Source organism: Bos indicus, chromosome 4 (genome assembly GCF_029378745.1).
Source record: "Bos indicus isolate NIAB-ARS_2022 breed Sahiwal x Tharparkar chromosome 4, NIAB-ARS_B.indTharparkar_mat_pri_1.0, whole genome shotgun sequence".
Taxonomy (NCBI): domain Eukaryota; kingdom Metazoa; phylum Chordata; class Mammalia; order Artiodactyla; family Bovidae; genus Bos; species Bos indicus.
The window spans coordinates 89,277,236-89,289,943 of NC_091763.1; the positions used below are offsets into that span (position 1 = coordinate 89,277,236).

The 12,708-nt window shown below is 39.4% G+C and overlaps 1 non-coding gene and 1 pseudogene across 1 annotated transcript; both read left to right on the forward strand.

The window, feature by feature from the left end:
• Nucleotides 1-12,708, forward strand: part of LOC109557938 (large ribosomal subunit protein uL22-like) — a 100,765-nt pseudogene that overhangs the window by 27,951 nt on the left and 60,106 nt on the right.
• LOC139182885 (U6 spliceosomal RNA) lies at nt 8,069-8,175 on the forward strand. Its single transcript, XR_011566444.1, has one exon. It is a non-coding gene; the product is annotated as a U6 spliceosomal RNA (small nuclear RNA).

Sequence of the window (12,708 nt, forward strand, 5' to 3'; positions counted from 1 at the left end):
AGCATCATCTTTCAGGATTTGAAATAGCTCAACTGGAATTCCATCACCTCCACTAGCTTTGTTCGTAGTGATGCTTCCTAAGGTAGGTGTATTTAAATTAAGGTTCTGCTGAGGATACTTCCAAACCACCTATATGGCCACTGGCAGATCTTAGGTCCTCATTGGCCATTGACTGGAGATGTTAGTTCCTTATCACATGACCCTTGCCACAGGGCACCTCACAACACAGCAGCTGCTTTCCTTCAGAGACAACCTATGAGACAGGAAGAAAGGAAAGGAAAATGGCAGCTACCTTTTCTTTGTAACCTAATCTTGATAGTGATATCCCATCACTTTTGCCATATTCTATTTTTAGAAATAGTGACTAGGTCAAGCCCACACTCAAATAATCAAGAGAGAATCGTGATTCATCAGAGGCAAGCCTAAAGGCTGTCTGCCACACTTGTGTATCAAATGGAAATGATATTCCCTGCCATGCAAAATGGTTGGTTATAAAAGCAGAAGATAAATATATTGTCAATAACTTACATGTGTATACAGTTGGTCCTTGGTGTCCACCATTTCCACATCTTTCAGTTCAACCAAATATAGATCAATAATATTCAGAGAAAACAAATCGAGAAAGTTCCAAAAAAGCAAAACTTGAATTTGCTGCATGCTCAGCAACTATTTACATAGCATTTACATTGTATTTACAATTATTTACATAGCATTTACATTGCATTATGTATTATAAGTAGTCTAGAGATGATAAAATTATGTAGGAGGATGTGCATGGGTTATACAGAGACACTGTGCCATTTTCTATAAGGAACTTGAGCATCTGCTGATTATAACATCTCTAAGGGTCCAACAGAGAAGGCAATGGCAAGCCACTCCAGTACTCTTGCCTAGAAAACCCCATGGATGGCGGAGCCTGGTGGGCTGCTGTCTATGGGGTCGCACAGAGTCGGACACGACTGGAGTGACTTAGCAGCAGCAGCAGCAGCAGCAGAGGTCCAAAGATCAATCTATTAGGGATGCTGAGGAATGGCTGTAACTTATTTCAAGGTCTTGTTGTAAAGACTTACACTAATATATATAAGGTCAACACAAAAACTTTCTTGCAGATGAAAAAGATTTAAAGGGAACTTCTCACTGCACAGAAATTACTGTTAGAGTCATGACCAGAATTCAAAAGATAAAATGCCATTCTGTACCTTACCCACTTGTTTGTGCTTTGATTTTCTTTTACCCAAGTAGTAGTTTTTAATGCTCCAACAAAATTCTAGATGCCAAGTATAATTATTCTAATTATTTAGAAGCTTCATAGGAAAATAAATGTACTTCCAGCATTAAAAATGTAATGAGCTTAGCCACAAATTTTTAAGTCACAAAGTTAAAATAATAATAAGGCTTCAGAGCACATATAAGATCTGAAATACTTGCTTGGAAATTAAACTAACTTCAGGAAATTAAAGTATCATATATTTTCATAGAGAAAAGTAGTTTATAGATGTTATTTTCAAGAAATGGCATTTCATTCCACTGAAATGGTAAATATTAAATAACTCAGACATTCTAGAAATAAAGGCACAGACAAGTTATTTTCTAAAAGTGTCTGTACAAAACTTAAAAGGTCCACAAGGGAATAAAGGAAAGATCTTAATCTAGGACACATTTTTATTCACAATCCACTACATTTTTCACTTTATAGCACAAAACATTTCAATAAATATGTGGCAGCATATAGTGTAGAAAATATACCATGCAGAAAAGTGATTAATAATTAAAAAAAAAAGAAAAGTGATTAATAATTAAAAAAAAGACAAGAATACTCTAACTAGAAACTCAAAATCTAGTCAAAAAGATAAGGCATAACCACATAAAATGGTAACCTAACCATAATGCCAAATGTCCACTTGCTAATCCTGCCCTTCAAGATCTATATACGATTAGCTTGAACCTCAAACTGCTTGTTCAGTGGGAAGACAATTGTCTTCCTCTGAACTTCTGAAAATCTCCCACCATTTCTCGAAGCTCTCTGGCTCTGATTTCTCCCTTCTTAATCCTCCGTCTTCTTTCCAGCTTCTGGTGGTTAGGTGTTCCTTCATCCTCACTGCTCCTCTTTAACCTCAATGCAGCCCTCCACTGATTTAATTTGTTTCCCACGAAAACCACTCACACCAGGCTTTTGTGTGTGTAACAGCCATAACTGAGTATTTGAGAAGAAAAAAAAAAAAAAAGATTTGATATCACAACCACACAAATGCCTAAAACTTGTCTTAGACATCTGCTAGGCCATTGGCAACCCACTCCGGTGTTCTTGCCTGGAGAATCCCATGGACGGAGAAGCCTGATAGACTGCAGTCCATGGGGTCACACAGAGTCGGACACGACTGAAGCGACTTAGCAGCAGCAGCAGCAGGCCATTTCCACCAGTTGCCAGCCTTCCCCCTTCCCCCGAGATGTGTGGTTCTCTGTTCAGTCTCCCCGCCTCCAATCTTGTTTCAATTTTGTTTTCTCTTTGTGCCTCAGTGACCTTTATTCTCCTTGGCTTATGTTCTCTCTCCAAGCAGAATCAAAGTTTTCCTTAACAAGAAACAGTCTTCTCCCCAGGAGAAAGTCTGGTGCCAGTTGTTTCTGAAAGACAACTTCTTTTGCCCTTTCGCACCATGTTAACTACTGAGCATACACAAGGTCAGTCCTCTTCATACAATTGCTTATGGTCATTTTCTAATATAAGATTCACTTTCTTCAGCTCTTTGTCTAAATTAGTACTTAATTTTTAGTTGTCAGCATGTGTAGGGGTCACTTAGACTGCTTCTTTAAAATGTAGATTCCTGATCCTCACCCTGATATCCTGAATCAGGAGCTTTGAAGTGGGTCTCAGGGACTGTGACCACTGCCTAAAAGGGATTCTGACAGCAGTGGTCCAAAGGACACAATTTAAGAAACACTGACCTTTTCATTGGTAAAAACAGTAAATAACATTGATTTAGTTCTCAGCTCCAAAGAGTGCCAGGGACACTGTATCCTCAGATTGAAAGTAATTCATAGTCATTTCTTCCAAAAGTTTACAATCTTTAAAATTGTAATATTGGTGACAAGTTTGGAAATTTTTATTGAAGCTTGGGGTGGGGGGAGCTGGAAAAGATAAACTTAAGTGTAAATACATATACAGAAATGAAAGGCCCATATAGGCAGAGATTTTTATTTGTATTTCATTGATGGAATTTTTAGGAGCTTCCCAAGTGGCTCAGTGGGTAAAGAATCTGCCTGCAATGCGGGAGACTCAGGAGATGCTGGTTCAATCCCTGGGTTCAGAAAATCCCCTAGAGGAGGGCATGGCAACCCTCTATGGTATTCTTGCCCGGAGAATCCCATGGACAGAGGGGCCTGTTGGGCTATAGTCCATAGGATCGCATAGAGTCAGACATGACTGAAGTGACTGAGCCCACATGCACTGATGAGTTGCTAGCACCTGGACAAGTGCCTGGACTATGGTATTTGTTAATCCTTATAAGAATATTAAATACTATTGCAATCAGTTATGGACACAAAAAGGAAAGTTATGAGGTTACTGAGATATTCAGGAGCCAAAGAAAATAATTGCTAAAATCTAGAATGTGGAAAACCAAGTAGCAAGATATTAAAAAATTATTCTGTCCTCTTAATATGTTAGAGAAAAGGCTAAATTCAAATTAAAGGAACACTCCCATTGATTCCTCTATAGGATATCATCACATTCACATGAAAATAATCTCCTTATTACTGGCAGAAACAAATTACTGAAATGTACCTGAGAAAATTGAGTTTCAAGCTAGAGCAGACTCTTCTGGGAAAACTGAGTTTTAAGTTAGTTTGTATTCTTTGTCAAGATCTGATGTCATCCTTCACAGGCAACTTTCCAGGGGCCAAAGTCACGGCATTCTCTCCTCCCCTCATGAAATTTTCAAAGTGTGTGTTAGAGCAGAAGTCTTATAAAAAATGTCTGTCTCTTAAGAAAGTAAAAACCTGTCCGCTATGGGGATAGCCATCTCACTTTATGGGAAAAATATCTGATTCCAACATCACCCTCTGTTCAGAAATTAATTTATGAAACAAGCATTTGGCAATCTGAAATGTTTCTCCACTAGTAACAACACTGTAGACATTTGGTCGAATAAATGTAACCATTTAGACATATCAGCTAACCACAAAAACAGGACTCTATTATACAAATACCCTGGAAGAAAACCACATCACATATGTAGCTGATTTCTACATTTTGATTGTGCTGTGTGTATTGTAAATGAATGTATTTTGCTTCAGTCTTTACTCCTTTGACCTTTTAGAGTCTTAATGAGACTCCCAAAGCAACAATCAAAGCACAGTGTTCCATTTTGGAAGCATTCAGAAAGCAATACACTTTGGCTAAATTTAGTTGTAGCATTCAGAATTTAAAAACACATCCAGCCATCTTTCTAGGAGACACAGAGTCACTCATTTTCTATTTAAGTAAATTGGTCAAATAATAGTTGCTTCTTCTTAGCTCACTCATGCTAAAAAATAAAGTGGGGTTGGAGGGAAGAGGGGACACAATAACAAAAACTGACCCATGTAAGGCTCTTAATGACTGCAACTCAGACATATTCATTTTGTAGGACACTAAACAATGGAAACTTTTGTGCTCATTTTAAACTATTCTGGCTCAGAAAACACAAATTACAATTAAAATTGAGGCAACAAAATTATAAGCTGAAGACACTAAAAATTTCCCATGTTGAAGAAATATTGTCTGCTTTATCAAGAATTATATTTGGCAATTGAAAATAATTGAAAGTTAGGGGGAGAAAATTTAAAGTAGTAGTTTATCTCCTAAATGATAACTTGGGAAATATCATATCTTTAAGCATTCAAAAGTTTATTCATTTAAGCAATAGCCCAGATTTTAAGATGTGTTTTGCTTATGGTACTTAGTCAGAATTTTTTTCTGGGTAACATAATTTAAAAGAGCTCACAAGCACTAGAAAGTCAGCTCTTCAGCTCCACACAGTTAAATTACTTTCTGGGTGTGAAAAACTGCTAGATTAGAGAGACCAGATGCATTTGGAAAGTTTAAGCACCACTCAAATGCAGTCTCGCTTTCTGCACTGGAAATCTAGATTTTAAAAAGCAGCTATTTTTTTGTTATTGTTGTTTAATATTCTTTATTTTGGCAAGAACACAACATGAAATCTAGCCTCTTAGCAAATTTATGAGAGTGTTGTTATTGTTGTTTAGTTGCTAAATCGTGTATGACTCTCATGACCTCATGGACAGTAGCCCTCCAGGTTCTCCTATCCATGGGATTTCCCAGGCAAGAATGCTAGAGTGGGTTGCGATTTCCTTCTCCAAGGGATCTTCCCAAACCAGGGATTGAAACTGTGTCTCCTGCATTGCAGACAGATTCTTTGCTGCTGAGCCACCAGGGAAGCCCTTTTGAATGTATGATACAGCTTTGCTGACTACAGAGGCAACGTTGTACAGCAGAGCTCTAGAACTCATCCGTCTTGCATTGCTGAAAATTTCTGCAGTAACTCCCCATTTCCTCCTCCCTCCAGTCCCACCATTTTACTCTTTGGTTCTATGAATTTGACTTTCTTTATTTTTTAATTTATGTATTTTTAATTGGAAGATAGTTGCTTTAAAATATTGTGTTGGTTTCTGATTTACTTTATACAAGTGGATTTTGCAGTATTTGCCTTTCTGTGATTGGCTTATTTCACTTAGCAGAGATTTTTCTGGTAGTTCAGATGGTAAAGCATCTGCCTACAATGCGGGAGACCTGGGAAGATCCTCTGGAGAAGGAAATGGCAACCCACTCCAGTACTCTTGCCTGGAAAATCCCATGGACGGAGGAGCGTGGTAGGCTATAGTCCATGGGGTCACAAAGAGTCGGACACAACTGAGCTACTTCACTTTCACTTTCATGTCCTCAAGATTCATCCATGTGGTTGCATATTGCAGAATTTCCTTCTTTCTTAAGGCCAAATCATACTTGATGGTATGTATGTACCACATTTTCTTAAATAAATAAAAACCAGGTATCTCAGAATTTACAAAATTGTAAATGAAGGTAAAAGCCAGCCTGGCTTGAGACAGTAAAGTTGTCTGAGGGGGTCTCCGTGTTGAGATATGTTTTCCAACAGCACAGAACCCAGTGTGAAAAGAGGGGAGTAAAAGGAAAGGGATTAGGAAAGCCATTCTTCCATCCTCCTGCCCACATGCATCTAACCTGAACTGCGGGGTATTGTCTCTGGCTGGTCAGGTTCTGCTGGGGGAGAAAGCTCAGGGAAGAAAAGAAAAGGAGTGTGGAAAGGAAGGAAGCAGGAGGGAACATGAAACTCACCCAGATCCACTTATTTTGTCACGTAACTTTGTTGGCATGAGATTAAATTCCCCTGGAACTTCCCTGTTGGCCCACTGGTTAAGATTTTGCCTTCCATTGAAGGGGGTGCAGGTTCAATCCTTGGTCAGGCAGCTGAGATCCCACATGCCTTGCAGCCAAAACCCAAAACCTAAACCAGAAGCAATATTGTAACAAATTCAATTAAGACTTTAAAAATAGTCTACAACAAAAAAACTTAAAAAAAATAAAAAAAGATTAAAGCTCTTTACCAATCTCCTCTACCCTTCCCCCAACAAATATGAAGCATTTCTCAACTGTATAAATGTCTACTGGATCACAGGTAAATGTAAAATTATATCTGTACTCTTAGGAAAAAAAAAGTTGAACATCATTGTGCATTAGGTGCAAAAAGTGAAGGAGTCAACATCAAACCTGGGTCAGGGGTGTCTTCCAAACGCAATGCCCTTGCCACAGCAAAGAGTTCCTGGTAGGTAACAAAAGGGGGAGCACTGGGTGAGGAGAGCCTGCAAACAGTCTAAACAAAACAAGCAAAAACCTCACCAACAGCTTACAAATATTTAAGGGCTTCCTGAGTTAGATAGTGAATGAAAGCTACATTAGGGCCCATTCTGGATAGCACCCCACCGGAAAATCCCATGGACAGAGAAGCCTGGTGGGCTACAGTCCATAGGGTCAAAGAGAGTCAGACGCAACTGAGCACGCATGCATGCAGGCAGGCACTTAGTGCATAACAAGTGTGAGGATCAGACTCATGCAGGATTGTTTGTACATCAGAGCTGAAATGGAATTCTATGTGATGTCTTCTGGCACAGCAGCTTTATTTCAAGAGATGTTCTAATTTCAAACCATTGTTCCAGAAGTCAGCAAATTGTAAACCTGAACACACGGAAACTGCACCAAAGAATATTGATGAAATCTTTCCCCATCCTCCCAAACCACAAATCTTGACTGTAGCTATCAAGAAAATGTTTTCTTGCAAACATTTAGAAATAATTGTGAGAGTTCAACACAAAACCTGGATGAGGTAAGTAGCATTGTTCAGCATATAAATGTTTGCACAAGCAAAAAAGAATCATAAGAACAGGATATGTTCACAGAACAGGGTGTGTTTGGGGGGCTGTCTGAGGCCATAAACTGAAAAAATTGGGGGCAGATGTGGTCACCTTTAGACAATAGATTACAGAGATTAAGAGCAAGGGCTGTGTGGCCAAGCTAACCCAGAGCCGTATCTTTCACCCACATCTTACTGGTTGTGAGACCATGTGTAGTTAATTATACTACCATTTCTGAATCTAGTCTTACTGTCTTTAAAATGAAAATAAGACATTTTATTTTTGAAGTAAGCTGGAAATGCATTGTGCATGATTTAGCATAGTGTCTGGCATAGAGTAAGAACTCAACCTAGATTTGAGTTATTTTTCAGTTGTTTCCTTTTTAACTAGACAAATTGGGAGAATACAGCAATGATCATTTTGGACCAAATAATCTATCCCTGTATTCCATCCCTGTGTGTAGAATCAGAAGGTATTTTAGTCACTTTCCATGTGTCAATACTCTGCGAGGCAGCACTATAGAATTGATCAAAGCTCTTAGTTTTACAGTTGTCATCAAATGAATCTTGCTTGTCTTTCAGAGTCACCATCTATACTTTTTACTCCTTTATGTAAATAAGTGTTTTCGTTAAAATGTGTGTCAGTGCTCACTGAAGCAGTGCATATACTAATATTGGAACAATACAGAGAAGATTAGCATGACACCTGCTCAGTGATGTCATACAAATTCAGGAAACATTTTGTATTTTATGAAAAGTTATGGATGTGGATGGTGTTGAGAGTTACACAACAATATGAATATACTTAATACCACTTAAGTGCTCATTTAAAATTGGTTAACATTATAAATTTTATGTTCTATGTATTTTACTGTGATACAGAAATTAGAAAAAATATATTGATACTGCTTCATTAAGAGGGCATCAAGCTCTTAAAATACTGGTCCTTTGTCAGTGGTTTTATATATTTGAATGGGCATAGAATAGCTCAATTGCTAGTTCACTGTTACTCAGCAAAGCAGAGGCAAACACAGCATTAAAATTCTGAATATGGCAATCTGAAGAGACTGACTAGAGCAAGCTGGGTTTTGTTTATTTATATACGCTTACTGCATAACAGTTCAGAAGAATAATCATTTATATAATCACCTGTTATCACTGAATGTTCCAGTGTTGTATTTTTTATGCTTCTTGAGAGACCCGTGGGACAGAAGATAGTAATCAGAGAATAATTATATTTTATGTTGATGCCAAACAGCAATTTAAAGTATTTTAAATGTTGTTGTATTATTTACTTTTCTACATATAGTTAACTAGAAAGCTTCCCTAAATACTAAGATGATTGGTTTTAAACAACTGGCATATAAACATGAAACATGAAAACAAATTTACACCAAGTGAGTATTCAGGAGTCCCATTGCAGCTTTCATTCTTCTTTGATCTAACTTTTCATCAAGCAACAAATATGGGGATGGATGCTTTTGGAAAAAAAAGAACAATTGCTTTCTATACAACTTCTCGTTTTCAAAATCAAGTCAACCTCTACCTGCATCCTTACCCTCCAATTCCACCTTCCCTCCTGTCAGAATGAATGAATTTTCCCTGTTTCTGCCCACTGCCTTCTTTAGAGCTAAACCCAGTGGAAACAAGTGTTTCCGTTTCCTCATTTCTTACTATCTACTCAACACTCTGCATTCAGTTTATCAGCACCTCCATCTCGCCCTACCCAGTGGTCACCTCTCCATCTTCATCTTTCTCAACCTATGAGGAGCATTGGGTATATTTTTGTTTTTGACATTTACCACCCTAATTTTCTTCCTTCTTCTGCAGCCTCTCCTTCTCAGGCTTCTTTGCTTACTTGCTTTCTTCTTCCTACCTCCAAATATTAGAGTGTCCCATGACTAAGGCCAGGGTTTCATCTTCTTTTCTATCAACATTCTCTCATGTGACCTCATCCAGACCCCACATGCTAATACCATCTCTTTGCTGCTGCTGCTGCTGCTAAGTCGCTTCAGTTGTGTCCGACTCTGCACGACCCCATAGACAGCAGCCCACCAGGCTCCACTGCCCCTGGGATTCTCCAGGCAAGAACACTGGAGTGGGTTGCCATTTCCTTCTCCAATGCATGGAAGTGAAAAGTGAAAGTGAAGTCACATAGTCGTGTCCGACTCTTCGGGACCCCATTGACTGCAGCCTACCAAGCTTCTCCGTCCATGAGATTTTCCAGGCAAGAGTACTGGAGTGGGTTGCCAGTGCCTTCTCCTGATCTCTTTGCTAATGATTATCAAATGTATATATCCAGCCCTGACCACCTCCTGAATCCCAGGCTTATATATCTGACAGCTTACTTATCATCTCTTTTGAGTGTCTATTAAGCATCTTCCTGAAGCAGCAGCCTTCATCACCCTCTAGAGCCTGCTTCTTTGAGTCTTTTTTTAATTGATTCACATGCTAAGTCTGAAAACCCTGAAGTCATCTTTGAATTCTCTCTCTGTCCCCCCTGCAATATCTTGTCAACGTATATACATCAAAATATTTCCTCACTCCAGTCATGTTTGCTGCCTCCCCTGCTACCATCCTGGCATGTTATCATTAACTCTCACCTCAACAAGTGCAAAAGTCTCCCCACTAGTTGGCTTGCTTCTCTGCCTGCCCTCCCAAACTGCATTTTCCATGGAACAGGCAGGCAAAGCTTGTGAAAACTAAATCAGGTTATGTCACTCCCCTGTTCAAAAGCTTCCAAGGTCCAGGCATCACACTTAGGATAAAAACCAACTGCTTACCACCTCCTGATCTGGCCTTGGCCAACTGTTACATCTTATCTCCTACTATCTTCTCCCATTTTTCATTGCTCTAAGACAAATTTCCCTTAATAGTCCCCAAATATACCAATGTGTTTCCCACTATAGGACTTTTTATTGACATGTAGTTGGTTTCTGATGAACATCTACTGAACAAATGATTATAAGCTGGGCTACTTCCCTTCTCTTTTCTCACTATAATTATCTGTCAATTTGTACAACTTCCTGTACCCACTCTGCAGTATTACATCCACAGAAAAAAAACACTATGCATCTTATTTTAGGGTTCAGTTCAGTTCAGTCACTTAGTTGTGTCATACTCTCTGCAACCCCATGGATTGTAGCACACCAGGTCTCCCTGTCCATCACCAACTCCCAGAGTTTACTCAAACTCACGTCCATTGAGTTGGTGATGCCATCCAACCATCTCATCCTCTGTCGTCCCCTTCTCCTCCCATCTTCAATCTTTTGTAGCATCAGGGTCTTTTCCAGTGAGTCAGTTCTTCCCATCAGGTGGCCAAAGAATTGAAGTTTCAGCTTCAGCATCAGTCCTTCCAATGAACATTCAGGGTTGATATCCTTTAGGATGAACTGGTTGGATCTCCTTGCAGTCCAAGGGTCTCTCAAGAGTCTTCTCCAACATCACAGTTCAAAACGATCAATTCTTCAGTGCTCAGCTCAGCTTTCTTTATAGTCCAACTCTCACATCCATACATAACTCCTGGAAAAACCATAGCTTTGACTAGATGGACCTTTGGCACAGTAATGTCTCTGCTTTTTAATATGCTGCCTAGGTTGGTCATAACTTTTCTTCTAGAGAGCAGCTTCTCGTATTTTCATGGCTGCAGTCATCATCTACAGTGATTTTGGAGCCCCAAAAGTAAAGTCTCTCACTCTTTCCACTGTTTCCCCATCTATTTGCCATGAAGTGAACTAATGCCATGCTCTTAGTTTTCTATTATATTTTATTTATTTATTTATTTTAGAGTTAGTCACTGTGAATTATTCAGAGTGGTTTTTTTTTTTTTTTTTTTTTTTTTTAATCAAGTGAGAGACCTCATAGAAGGAATGGCTGTCTTGAGTTAAGGCAGCCTGGAAGCATGTCTTTAAAAGAAGTTATATAAGATGATTAAGTTCCATGTATATGCTGTAAAACATGGTGGCTATAATTAGCAACACTGTATTGCACACTTTTGCATTCCAGTCCCCTATAATGAAAAGGACATCTTTTTTGGGTGTTAGTTCTAAAAGGTCTTGTAGGTCTTCATAGAACCGTTTAACTTCAGCTTCTTCAGCATTACTGGTTGGGGCATAGACTTGGATTACTGTGATACTGAATAGTTTGCCTTGGAAACAAACAGAGATCATTCTGTCGTTTTTGAGATTGCATCCAAGTACTGCATTTTGGACTCTTTTGTTGACCATGATGGCTACTCCATTTCTTCTGAGGGATTCCTGCCCGCAATAGTAGATATAATGGTCATCTGAGTTAAATTCACCCATTCCAGTCCATTTCAGTTCACCGATTCCTAGAATGTCGACATTCACTCTTGCCATCTCTTGTTTGACCACTTCCAATTTGCCTTGATTCATGGACCTGACATTCCAGGTTCCTATGCAATATTGCTCTTTACAGCATCGGACCTTGCTTCTATCACCAGTCACATCCACAGCTGGGTATTGTTTTTGCTTTGGCTCCATCCCTTCATTCTTTCTGGAGTTATTTCTCCACTGATCTCCAGTAGCATATTGGGCACCTACTGACCTGGGGAGTTTCTCTTTCAGTATCCTATCATTTTGCCTTTTCATACTGTTCATGGGGTTCTCAAGAATGAAAGTGAAAGTGGAGAGTGAAAAACTTGGCTTAAAGCTCAACATTCAGAAAATGAAGATCATGGCATCCGGTCCCATCACTTCATGGGAAATAGATGGGGAAACAGTGGAAACAGAGTCAGACTTTATTTTTCTGGGCTCCAAAATCACTACAGATGGTGACTGCAGCCATGAAATTAAAAGACGCTTACTCCTTGGAAGCAAAGTTATGACCAACCTAGATAGCATATTCAAAAGCAGAGACATTACTTTGCCAACAAAGGTTCGTCTAGTCAAGGCTATGGTTTTTCCTGTGGTCATGTATGGATGTGAGAGTTGGACTGTGAAGAAGGTTGAGCGCCGAAGAATTGATGCTTTAGAACTGTGGTGTTGGAGAAGACTCTTGAGAGTCCCTTGGACTGCAAGGAGATCCAACCAGTCCATTCTGAAGAAGATCGGCCCTGGGATTTCTTTGGAAGGAATGATGCTAAAGCTGAAACTCCAGTACTTTGGCCACCTCATGCAAAGAGTTGACTCATTGGAAAAGACTCTGATGCTGGGAGGGATTGGGGGTAGGAGGAGAAGGGGACGACAGAGGATGAGATGGCTGGATGGCATCACTGACTCGATGGATGTGAGTCTGAGTGAACTCCAGGAGTTGGTGATGGACA